Source organism: Salmo salar, chromosome 03, assembly GCF_965601325.2.
Source record: "Salmo salar chromosome 03, fSalSal1, whole genome shotgun sequence".
Classification (NCBI taxonomy): Eukaryota; Metazoa; Chordata; class Actinopteri; order Salmoniformes; family Salmonidae; genus Salmo; species Salmo salar.
Genome location: NC_138293.1, coordinates 58,255,823 through 58,269,751, shown reverse-complemented (window position 1 = coordinate 58,269,751; position 13,929 = coordinate 58,255,823). Strand labels below are relative to the sequence as shown.

Genomic DNA, 13,929 nt, shown 5'->3' with positions numbered 1-13,929 from the left:
TTTGTGACGCCTGTCCTTGCTTGGAAAATGGCTGTGTGGTTTTTCTTGTGTTGGAACTGTTCTAACATAATCTAACTTTAGGCTTTCGCCGTAAAGCCTTTTTGAAATCAGACAATGTGGTTACATTAAGGAGACGTGTATCTTTAAAATGGTGTCAAATAGTCATATGTTTGAGAGCTTTGAATTATGACATTTTGTGGTTTTGAATTTGGCGCTCTGATTTTTCACTGGCTGTTGAATAGTGTGAACCGTGGGTGGGACGGTATCATCCCACCTGCCCAAGAGAGGTTAAGGATCATCTCCACCATACCAGACACTCTACACCCACTGCAATTTGCATTCCACCCCAGTAGGTCCACGGATGATCCAATCGACACCGCACTGCACACTGCCCTATCCAATCTGGACAACAGGAATACCTATGTAAGAATGCTATTAATAGACTACAGCTCAGCCTTCAACAACACAGTGCTCTCCAATCACATCACTAAGCTCGGGGCCATGGGTCTGACTCAATCATCAAGTTTGCACACGACACAACAATGATAGGTCTGATGACCAACAACAACAAGACAGCCTACAGGGAGAAGGTGAGGGCCCTGGCTGAGTGGTTCCAGGAAAATAACCTCTCCCTCAAGGTCAACAAAACGTAGGAGCTGATCGTGGGCTTCAGGTGGCAGCAGAGGGAGCCGCCCCCATCCACATCGACGGGACCTCAGTGGAGAAGGTCAAAGCTTCAAGTTCCTCGGCATACACCTTACTTACAATCTGAAATGGTCCATCCATACAGTGTGTGGTGAAGAAGTTATTAAGTAACATAATGAAAATATCCCCATCAAAACCCGTCAGTTTCAGCTAGAGATATCTACGGCATCCAATCGATCTGCTGTGAACGGTGGCAGAGCTAGAGCATTGTTTGTCAGACCAAATTGGTCTTCTCACAAAACAAATTGGCCTTCTCACAAAAAAGTCTGTAGCGTCCAAATGGTTTGTTATATTAAATCAAATCAAACTTTATTTAGCATATGCGCCGAATACAACATGTGTTGACCATACCGCGAAATGCTTACTTACAAAACTTTAACCAACAATGCAGTTCAAGATAGAGTTAACAAAATATTGACCAAATAAACTTAATTAAAAAATACTAAAAATAATCACAACAAAATAACGAGGCTACAGTTGAAGTCGGAAGTTTACATACACTTAGGTTGGAGTCATTAAAAATTGTTTTTTAAACACTCCACAAATTTCTTGTTAACAAACTATAGTTTTGGCAAGTTGGTGATGACATCTACTTTGTGCATGACACAAGTAATTTTTCCAACAATTGTTTACGGACTGATTATTTCACTTCTAATTCACTGTTTCACAATTCCAGTGGGTCAGAAGTTTACATACACTAAGTTGACTGTGCCTTTAAACAGATTGGAAAATACCAGAAAATGATGTCATGGCTTTAGAAGCTTCTGATAGACTAATTGACATCATTTGAGTCAATTGGAGGTGTACCTGTGGATGGATTTCAAGGCCTACCTTCAAACTCAAACTGCTTGACGTCATGGGAAAATCAAAAGAAATCAGCCAAGACCTCAAAAAAAACTGTAGACCTTCACAAGTCTGGTTCATCCTTGGGAGCAATTTCCAAACGCCTGAAGGTACCACGTTCATCTGTACAAACAATAGTACGCAAGTATAAACACCATGGGACCACGCAGCCGTAATACCTCTCAGGAAGGAGACACGTTCTGTCTCCTAGAGATGAACCTACTTTGGTGCGAAAAGTGCAAATCAATCCCAGAACAACAGCAAAGGACCTTGTGAAGATGCTAGAGGAAACAGGTACAAAAGTATCTATATCCACAGTAAAACGAGTCCTATATCGACAAAACCTGAAAGGCCGCTCAGCAAGGAAGAAGCCACTGCTCCAAAACTGCCATAAAAAAGCCAGACTACGGTTTGCAACTGCACATGGGGACAAAGATAGTACTTTTTGGAGAAATGTCCTCTGGTCTGATGAAACAACAATAGAACTATTTTGGCCATAATGACCATCGTTATGTTTGGAGGAAAAAGGGGGAGGCTTGCAAGCCGAAGAACACCATCCCAACTGTGAAACACAGGGGTGGCAGCATTATATTGTGGGGGTGCTTTGCTGCAGGTGGGACTGGTGCACTTCACAAAATAGATGGCATCATGAGGTAGGAAAATGATGTGGATATATTTAAGCAACATCTCAAGAAATCAGTCAGGTAGTTAAAGCTTGGTCGCAAATGGCTCTTCCAAATGGACAATGACCCCAAGCATACTTCCAAAGTTGTGGCAAAATGGCTTAAGGACAAGAAAGTCAAAGTATTGGAATGGCCATCACAAAGCCCTCACCTCAATCCTGTAGAAGATTTGTGGGCAGAACTGAAAAGGCGTGTGTGAGCAAGGAGGCCTACAAACCTGACTCAGTTACATCAGCTCTGTCAAGAGAAATGGGCCAAAATTCACCCAACTTATTGTGGGAAGCTTGTGGAAGGCTACCTGAAACGGTCACCTTCATGACCAAGGGCTTTTCCCCCAGATTGCTCAGTTTGGCCGGGCGGCCAGCCCTCGGAAAAGTCTTTGAATTTCTTTTTTTATTTTTTATTTGCAAAAATGCCTAAACTTGTTTTCACTTTGTCATTGTGGGGTGTTTTTGTAGATCAATGACAATAAAAAAAATATCAATTTTAGAATAAGGACTAATGTAACAAAATATGGAAAAAGTCAAGGGCTCTGAATACTTTCCGAATGCGCTCTATCAAATAACCTGACAATGATCCACATGATATGGGTAGAATGGAGGCCTTTCCCAGTCATGAAATACGAAGCTAGGTCCCTCTTGGTTCTCATTGGCGAAGACTGAACTAAAGTTAGGGGTCATGTCAGTCTCTCCTATACCACTTTGCCCAACATGTTATTCCCCAGAGGTTGTAAAAACACAATTTGTAAGGTGTTAGAACTTGTATTATTATTATTATAGGGCTGTGAAACCCAGAGCTCAATGTCTTCAGACTGAGCATTTGTCACTGGAAATTGCTTTTGACACTGAACATAGCTGAGGATTAGGGTATTTCATTCATTTCAGTCTCTCTATTCTGCCCTGGAAATGCGTTCCCATGCAAACTAGACAGATAGCTAACAACTAAGTCTAAAATAAAACTCCTAAGGCTAACTTTTCTTGAATGAAAATATTGAAAACGTTTAAATATGGTCTCAGAAACACCTTAGCAGCCCCGTGCGTGACAATTTTTAGTTCTACTTTCCTAACCCTTTTGTCAGTACTGGGAAAGGTTTTGACCACAAGCTGACTGGCCAGTCATTTCTGAGCGCCTTACTGTCTTTCAATAAGACATCTCCCACTTTTACATTTGGCTTTTCTGCGTCTCTGCAGCGTTGTCAGGTACTCCTATCTCCAACTTTTCCAAAAGGTGTCAGCGAGACACTGGACTTGCTTCCACTGTTTTCCATGAAGGTCGTTCATGCTGAAGTATCCAGAAGGGGCTGAGGAAGTGCTGGTCTTTTGTGTCAGTAATATTGAGGGTGTGAGAATGGCAGGCATGTCAGGGTCGGTTGACACTGACACTAGGGGTCTCACATTGATTATTGCCTTAAATTCAGACATAATAGCGCTCAAGACCTGATGTGTGAGACGAGTGTTGCCTGTCTGAAACTGCATAGCATTTAGGATACGTCTGGCAACGCCAATGATACTCTCCCAAGAACCACCCATATGAGACGAGTGTGGGGGATTAAATATCCAAGTACATCCCTTGTCTGAGAGTTATTTAGTCAGTTCTGAGTCATTTGTTTAGATTTCCAGTTCCCCGCAGGAACCTATAGTTTGAACCTCAATCGGAGCGTAGCACTTTTGCTGGACCACGGATAGAGAAAAAACACCTCAGCGCGTTGATGAAGCTGGATGTGGACATGGATTCGATGAGCTCAATATGTCCATGCTCTAGTAGACATACATGTAAAAAGTACCGCCCAGCTCTTGGTGTCTGCACTACCACCTCTTATATTTTTTTAATTTCACCTTTATTTAACAAGGTAGGCCAGTTGAGAACAAGTTCTCATTTACAACTGCGACCTGGCCTGACCTCTAGTGCAACGAGTTATGACATTCCATGGTCCAAACACATCAAGTCCAACGCTGGTGAATGGTGGTTCAGATGTGAGTCTGTCTGCTGGCAAGTCAGCCATCTTTTGGTCAAGGAACCTCCTTCTAACGTTACGGCAGGTGAAACACTTGTGGATGATACCAAAGACAAGACGTTTGCTCCCAATAATCCAGAAGCCTGCTGCTCGAATAGCTCCATCTGAAAAATGATGGCCCTGGTGAGCCACTTGCTCATGATAATGTCTTACCAGCAAAGTGGTGACATGATGTGTCCGTGGGATGATGAGAGGATGTTTTTCGTCTTGTGACATGTCGGCAGAGGACATGCGGCCTCCCACCCTCAGCAACCCATCCTCATCAATCACTGGGTTCAGCTTTTTGAGTGTACTTTGTTTTGGGAAATCTTTTCCTTTTTGAATGCATTTGAATTCCTCTTTGAAGGCTTCATGTTGCACATAGTGAAAGATTGCTGTTGTGGCTTGTGACAACTCACTTGTACTGCATGGTTGATTACAGTCATGTCAGCCTCTGCTGTTGGTGTTGTCCGCGCCTTCATGGAAGGATCTGGCAACATGAATGAGTTGTGCTGTGGCTCGATTGAGAGCTTTCCAGCTTGAGAACCTCTCAAAGCGATGAGAGCCAAGTTGAGCTCCAGTAACCTTAGTGGCGAAGGCTGTGACATCTGGTCGAATCTCTGCATCTGCGGGAGGCTCTACAAGGTCAAAACTGATGGTCTCAGGCTCAATTGAGTTTGCTTGGGTCAGGAAAGGTGGAACTGAGAACCAACTGGTGTGCTTTAAGAGCGCTGCTATTATGGGCCTGGTTGCATGGTCTGCTGGATTGCTGTCAGTGTTTACATAACAACACTGATCTGAATGGGTAGACTTCCTGATGTGAGTTACCCTATTGGCAACATACACATAGAATCTTTTGGTGACATTGTAGATGTAACCGAGAACTACCTTACTGTCTGTGTTACAGCAATGTCCATTTATTCTCTGATCATTTCATACATCTCAACAGCTAGCACAGCCACACACAGTTCTTGGCGTGGGATAGTGTGGGCCTGTCGAGGGGCCAATTTTGATTCCCCCATGACACTCACTCTGGTCAGAAGAGAGTTCTCTGATTAAGGCTTTACCTTGCATTGTTAATGGAGCCATAAACCCAAGAGGGTCATAAAGACTATTCACTGTGGACAGGATGACTCTCCGCGTAAAAGGACACCTGGAATGTGAAGCTGTCTGTTTCCAGGTTCCAGGAAAGTCCCAGGCTCCGTTGAAAGGGGAGAGAATCCACTCCGAGGTCCAGGTCTTTTAAGTCTTTAATATGGTCCTTCATGGGGAAGGCTTCCATAACTATTTTGCTATTGTATGCATTCTTGTGTAGTTTCATGTTGGACTCCGCTAACATTGCTTGTGTTTTTCTTAGAATGTTGATAGCTTCTTCTATAGTAGCTACTGATGTCAGCCCATCATCGATGTAAAAGTTCCTCACTACATATTGCTTGGGTTTTGACCCGTGTTCCTTCTCACCCTGTAGAGCTACTCATCTCATGCAGTAGATGGCTACGGCTGGTGAGGGGCTGTTCCCAAATACATGCACTTTCATCCTGTACTCAGTTATGTTCCTATCTGGGTTGTTGTCTACCAGAGAAACCTTAAGTAACCTCTGTGATCCTCACGTACTCCAAAACAGTAAAACAGTTGTTGCATATCTGCCGTTAGCGCAATGCAATGCTTGCGGAAGCGCATTAGGACGCCCAAGAGTGTGTTTTTTAAGTTTGGATCACTGAGCAGAACGTTGTTAAGTGACACTCCTTGACACTTAGCACTGGAGTCAAACACCACTCTTACATGTTCAGGTTATTGTAGATGGTAAACTCCAAGTATGGGCAGATACCAGCGTTCTTTGTCTCCCTCTAGTGGCGGAGAATATTTGATTTGGTCGTTATCCATCATCTTTTGCATGAGGAATAAAATGACGTTTCATGTCAGGCTTTTGGTCTAAAGTCCTGCGAAGTGATTTGAGACGGTTCATGGCCTGCATGGCCTATTGTCTGGCATCATGTCACAGTCTATCAGAGTAGGGAGAGTGAGCTGCATGTGTCCGTCTATAGACTCCACCATGAAGTTCTCCTGTCTGAAGTCTCTGTTACCCCAGAACAGGTCTTCATGGTGTACGGAACAGAGCTGTCATTGATTTTGAAGAGATTCAAAAACTCTGTCTTGGCCAGAGATTTGTTGCTCTGTTCATCAAGCACTACATACATTTTGACAACTTTCTCTCTTTTCCCAGCTGGATAAGCTTTGACTAGGAATATTTTTGACTAAAATATATTTTGATTTGTTTAAGACTTTTTTGTTTACTACATGATTCTATATGTGTTATTTCAATGTTTTGATGTCTTCACTATTATTCTACAATGTAGAAAATATACTGCTCAAAAAAATAAAGGGAACACTTAAACAACACAATGTAACTCCAAGTGAATCACACTTCTGTGAAATCAAACTGTCCACTTAAGAAGCAACACTGATTGACAATAAATTTCACATGCTGTTGTGCAAATGGAATAGACAACAGGTGGAAATTATAGGCAATAAGCAAGACACCCCCAATAAAGGAGTGGTTCTGCAGCTGGAGACTACAGACCACTTGTCAGTTCCTATGCTTCCTGGCTGATGTTTTGGTCACTTTTGAATGCTGGCGGTGCTTTCACTCTAGTGGTAGCATGAGACAGTCTACAACCCACATAAGTGGCTCAGGTAGTGCAGCTCATCCAGGATGGCACATCAATGTGAGCTGTGGCAAGAAGGTTTGCTGTGTCTGTCAGCGTAGTGTCCAGAGCATGGAGGCGCTACCAGGAGACAGGCCAGTACATCAGGAGACGTGGAGGAGGCCGTAGGAGGGCAACAACCCAGCAGCAGGACCGCTACCTCCGCCTTTGTGCAAGGATGAGCAGGAGGAGCACTGCCAGAGCCCTGCAAAATGACCTCCAGCAGGCCACAAATGTGCAGGTGTCTGCTCAAACGGTCAGAAACAGACTCCATGAGGGTGGTATGAGGGCCCGACGTCCACAGGTGGGGGTTGTGCTTACAGCCCAACACCGTGCAGGACGTTTGGCATTTGCCAGAGAACACCAAGATTGGCAAATTCGCCACTGGCGCCCTGTGCTCTTCACAGATGAAAGCAGGTTCACACTGAGCACGTGACAGAGTCTGGAGACGCCGTGGAGAACATTCTGCTGCCTGCAACATCCTCCAGCATGACCGGTTTGGCGGTGGGTCAGTCATGGTGTGGGGTGGCATTTCTTTGGGGGGCCGCACAGCCCTCCATGTGCTCGCCAGAGGTAGCCTGACTGCCATTGGGTACCGAGATGAGATCCTCAGACCCCTTGTGAGACCATATGCTGGTGCGGTTGGCCCTGGGTTCCTCCTAATGCAAGACAATGCTAGACCTCATGTGGCTGGAGTGTGTCAGCAGTTCCTGCAAGAGGAAGGCATTGATGCTATGGACAGGCCCGCCCGTTCCCCAGACCTGAATCCAATTGAGCACATCTGGGACATCATGTCTCGCTCCATCCACCAACGCCACGTTGCACCACAGACTGTCCAGGAGTTGGCGGATGCTTTAGTCCAGGTCTGGGAGGAGATCCCTCAGGAGACCATCCGCCACCTCATCAGGAGCATGCCCAGGCGTTGTAGGGATAGTAGTCATACAGGCACGTGGAGGCCACACACACTACTGAGCCTCATTTTGATTTGTTTTAAGGACATTACATCAAAGTTGGATCAGCCTGTAGTGTGGTTTTCCACTTTAATTTTGAGTGTGACTCCAAATCCAGACCTCCATGGGTTGATAAATTGGATTTCCATAGATTATTTTTGTGTGATATTGTTGTCAGCACATTCAACTATGTAAAGAAAAAAGTATTTAATAAGATTATTTCTTTCATTCAGATCTAGGATGTGTTGTTTAAGTGTTCCCTTTATTTTTTTGAGCAGTGTAGTTAAAATAAAGAAAAACCCTTATTAAAGAATAAATAAAGAAAATTATAGCCCTAAGAAGTTAGAATAAATATATAAAGAAAATTGTGTAATGTAGTCTCCACGAACTATGAAATGCGTTATGAAGAAAATTGTATAGTCCTACGGTTGCCTACACGAAAAAAAAGGGGTCTTTCTGACTCCAAATACACCAGTACTCTAAAGAATTAAGAGAAAACAAGCATAGAAAACAGTATTGGCATTAATACAAATAAAAATCAATCTAAGGTTTCTATTATAATATAATTATTTTGGTGATAACCTGGTTGATTAACAATGTTTGGTTATCACGTTTTTTTAATTATATAAATATATATGGGACATATAAAAGGCAGTTGCTCATCAAGCATTGCTCAAATAACTTTCAATAGATTGTTCCAAAGTTTGACCCCGAAAAAGTTTGTTCCTAATGAATGAAGTCGTACAAAAATGTGTGTATTTTCCTACGTATTAAGTAGCACAAAATGTGTATCTTTTCACACAAATTAAGCCACACAAAAACGCACAAAAATGCTTGAAATATACAGAATACTTTTTGTACATATTTGCACGAATTGAGTGTGAGATTGTGTTGCAACACAACAAACCAATGTGCCAACGTGTTTTACACCATTGGTTGAAACAATGCAAATATTAACAAGCACTGTATATCTTCAAAATGTAGATAAAACTAGAATTGTGTTTTCATGGATCATCCTTCCTTGCATCTATAGTTCTGTGACAGTGGTTATTTGTTTCAACACCATCTCTCAGCTATTTACAAAATAGTGGTTGAGTGTGCTTTGGTTTTGTTTCAATGTCAGAGTTCCCCTTTAGAAAGTCGGTCTATAAAAAAATGAATGCATGAATTAATGATATAAGTGAATGAAAACAATATGAGAGTAGTTGTATGTATTTTTTATTTAATTGTATTATAAATAAAACACGAATAAATAAATGCATAGTGTACACAAATCAGTCTACCAATGTAAATAAATAAATAAATAAATAAATAAATCAGTCATTCAGTCAATCTAGCAGCCGGCCAGTCAGTATATATAAGAGCCATCAATCTTTTAGCCAGCCTGAGGAATATGTCACGTCTCCAATGATGATTCTGTGGTTCTCCTCACAGCTTGACTCTGCTGTCAATGAATTTCTTGAACTGCACCAAGTTTTCGCGAATCTCCTTTCGCACAATCTCCCATGCGCATGCGCTGTGTTCCTGGAGAGCGGACAAGATATACATTTTATTTCAGTCAACTCAACCACTGCAGGTGTTGTTGCTCCAACGCATCCATCGACATAAAAACGGCACTTGGCAATTCCAAGTTTCATATGTGAGTTGTGGCATTGAAATGAGTCTCATTTCTGGTGATCTAGAACTTTTGCTCAGATTAATTTAGCCTCTATTTGAGGACACTTGAAATTGGACCCACCTTCTCTTTCAAGACGGTGTTCAGCTTGTTGAAGTATGTTTTCAGAGTAACCGACCATCCATCTCCAGAGGATTCCCAAACACCACCTACGACCTATGAGACGGTTATGAAAATATTAGAAACATATTTGGTGTGTTTGAAGTGTTTAAATTATTTAAATACCAATGCCCACGATTGTCTGCCCCCAAAATACACTGAGTGTACACCACATTAGGAACACCTTCCTAACATTGAGTTGAGCACACCGTTTTACCCTCAGAACAGCCTAAATTCGTCAGGGCATGTGTTCCACAGCGATACTGGCCCATGTTGACTCCAATACTTCCCACAGATGTGTCATGTTGGCTGGATGTCCTTTGGGTGGTGGACCATTCTTCATACAGAAGGGAAACTGTTGAGCATGAGAAATCCAGCGGCGTTGCAGTTCTTGACACATTCAAACTGGTGCGCCTGGCACCTACTACCATACTCCGGTGAAATACATATTTTGTCTTGCCCATCCACCCTCTGAATGGCACACATACACAATCCAAGTCTCAATTGTCTCAAGGCTTAAAACCCATGTTTAACCTGTCTCCGCCCCTTCCTCCACACCAATAGAAGTGGGTCTAACAAGTGAGGGATCATTGCTTTCACCTGGATTCAGCTGGCCAGTCTATGTCATGGAAAGAGCAGGTCTTGCTAATGTTTTGTACACCCAGCGTATAACCTATAGACTACACAAGAGGGATCATACTTACACATAACTCTAAGTTTTGAACTTGACGATATATGACGTTTTGGAACATGTTAAGTTCTGTTTTGTTCCACGTGGCAGACGTCAGACTGTTGTTGTATAATTGTTCCACATATCGCATAGCCTCCAATGCCACCACATAGACGTCCTCACCCTGGATAAAATAAAACAGGGTTTAAGGCATTGGGTGTCTAAATAAGTGGTTTTAAACTCCCAATTACCCACACTGTACTTAAGTTATACTGTACTTTAGGCAATCAAAATGCTGAAGTGTATCCTACCTCTGTGTTCTTGTAAAGATCCTCTGGAAACATTTGTTCGACGTTTTCTTCTGCACACATAAGTGGAAAGAGTCCACCCTGAAATAGAATTCATATCAATATCAAGAAGTAAACTATTTTGTGATAGTAACCTTAAATGAAACATTGTGGTACAGAAAGTGAAAGCATTGCTTAAAAATATATTGTGCTACAATGCAAAATATTAATTTTAATATCATTGCGAATTTTGCGCATCAATTTGTGCACACCAAATAGCGGACTGGTGCAGTTTAAATTCCTCACCATAGCTGAGAGCAGCTATGCTCACATCGTTCAGCTTCCCCAACCTAAACTGCGTCCACCTGCAAGGTTTTGATGCTGCTGTGCCTTGGCAGAACAGAGTCAGGCAAATGCTCAACCATTTCAATACAGCCATGTTTCTTTTATAAGAACTTGAATGGAACAGCTATTATAAATGATTAACGACCGATTATCTTAATCTTGATTGATATGATACCTAGATTGTTGAAGTTGCCCATTTTATATGACACAAGTATCGCTACGTAACGGTATCAAAATCCCTTTGTGGTGAAGAAGGGTTTCATGGTTCAGACTTTCGCTTCCCTTTATAAGCCCCAATTTTCCGGGGGTTTATTATTAATTATTCTGTTGTAAAACTAATTAGAAATGTTTGCCTATCAAGTTATAGTTTTCATATGTAGAGAATTGCATTGAGCAATGCATTTCATGCTAACATATTCAGCAGGTGTTAAAATGTAGGCCATATGAATATTAAATACTAAGAAAACCATGGCTGATTTGTTATTTCTATAATACAATGGTACATGGATCTCTCCTATGAAATGAGGGCCATGTTCAATATAAATATGCTGTAGTTTTGGACATTGCACACAACTTTTTCGGATTCTGTGTAGAAAGGTTTTTTGGTAGGAGTAGCACGGAGATACGTTTTTGCTCACACACGTTTAGTCTGTTGTCGACTCTCTTTTAATCCGGTAGTGCAGTCTGAAGCATTACTGAACAGTGTTAATATTGCAAATCTTTGAAATAAAAACACGTTTTATTAATAGAGTAACTGGTAGTGTTGAATGAAGACTAAAGCCGCCGCCTCTAAAATGGAGAGTAGAGTGCGGTGGTGTTGCGGTGGTGTTGCCAGCCTGCAGGGGAATTACTTTTCCTTTTCTCTTATGCGCTTCATTCTTATTAAATTGATTCGGTAAATTCCAAAGGGTCTTTTTAATGTTAGTTCATTTTTGTTTAAAAAAAGAGTTATATGCCGTAATTTTGCCTTGACGATGATGTGTGAATTTGACCGAATGTGAATGATGATGATGCTAATGATGGTTATAGCTATATTTTTCTAAACTTTATTTAACCATGAAAATCCCATTCAGATATAGAATCATATGACGATGATGACTAAGACGTTAATTGTAGGTGTAGGTTTCTGATTATGCAGTTTTTATGTTAAGTCTTTATATGATGTTACCTTGTAACAATGAACTAAAAAGCTAGCCTTGGCGTTTCTAACTGCCTGTGTGTATTGGTTTCTAACTTCCCTGAAAAGTTGCATATTGCGGGGGCAGTTCGATGCCAATGCAGAACGCCACAGGACATTTTTGTGTTGGTTAAGGGCAGTCAGGTTTGGCTCTGCTTGACTCTGCTGTCGAGGAATTTTTAAATCTGTACCAGTTTGAAGCGAACCTAAACCCCCACGATCTCACATGCGCATGCGCTCTGTTCCTGGAGCGAATACAAGACATGCATACAGTGGGGGAAAAAAGTATATAGTCAGCCACCAATTGTGCAAGTTCTCACACTTAAAAAGATGAGAGAGGCCTGTAATTTTCATCATAGGTATACGTCAACTATGACAGACAAAATTAGGATTTTTTTTCCCAGAAAATCACATTGGAGGATTTTTTATGAATTTATTTGCAAATTATGGTGGAAAATAAGTATTTGGTCACCTACAAGCAAGCAAGAGTTCTGGCTCTCACAGACCTGTAACTTCTTCTTTAAGAGGCTCCTCTGTCCTCCACTCGTTACCTGTATTAATGGCACCTGTTTGAAGTTGTTATCAGTATAAAAGACACCTGTCCACAACCTCAAACAGTCACACTCCAAACTCCACTATGGCCAAGACCAAAGAGCTGTCAAAGTACACCAGAAACAAAATTGTAGACCTGCACCAGGCTGGGAAGTCTGAATCTGCAATAGGTAAGCAGCTTGGTTTGAAGAAATCAACTGTGGGAGCAATTATTAGGAAATGGAAGACATACAAGACCACTGATAATCTCCCTCGATCTGGGGCTTCACGCAAGATCTCACCCCGTGGGGTCAAAATGATCACAAGAACGGTGAGCAAAAATCCCAGAAGCACACGGGGGGACCTAGTGAATGACCTGCAGAGAGTTGGGACCAAAGTAACAAAGCCTACCATCAGTAACACACTACGCCGCCAGGGACTCAAATCCTGCAGTGCCAGACGTGTCCCCCTGCTTAAGCCAGTACATATCCAGGCCCGTCTGAAATTTGCTAGAGAGCATTTGGATGATCAAGAAGAGGTTTGGGAGAATGTCATATGGTCAGATGAAACCAAAATATAACTTTTTGGTAAAAACTCAACTCGTCGTGTTTGGAGGACAAAGAATGCTGAGTTGCATCCAAAGAACACCATACCTACTGTGAAGCATGGGGGTGGAAACATCATGCTTTGGGGCTGTTTTTCTGCAAAGGGACCAGGACGACTGATCCGTGTAAAGGAAAGAATGAATGGGGCCATGTATCGTGAGATTTTGAGTGAAAACCTCCTTCCATCAGCAAGGGCATTGAAGATGAAACGTGGCTGGGTCTTTCAGCATGACAATGATCCCAAACACACCGCCCGGGCAACGAAGGAGTGGCTTCGTAAGAAGCATTTCAAGGTCCTGGAGTGGCCTAGCCAGTCTCCAGATCTCAACCCCATAGAAAATCTTTGGAGGGAGTTGAAAGTCCGTGTTGCCCAGCGACAGCCCCAAAACATCACTGCTCTAGAGGAGATCTGCATGGAGGAATGGGCCAAAATACCAGCAACAGTGTGTGAAAACCTTGTGAAGACTTACAGAAAACGTTTGACCTGTGTCATTGCCAACAAAGGGTATTTAACAAAGTATTGAGAAACTTTTGTTATTGACCAAATACTTATTTTCCACCATAATTTGCAAATAAATTCATAAAGAATCCTACAATGTGATTTTCTGGATTTTTTTTCTTCTCATTTTGTCTATCATAGTTGAAGTGTACCTATGATGAA

The 13,929-nt window shown here is 42.0% G+C and overlaps 1 pseudogene; it reads right to left on the bottom strand.

Annotated features, from left to right (window-relative positions):
* Nucleotides 1-9,281: 9,281 nt before the first annotated feature.
* Nucleotides 9,282-11,049, bottom strand: LOC123741674 (interferon a3-like; annotated as a pseudogene).
* Between the last annotated feature and the right edge of the window lie 2,880 nt (nt 11,050-13,929).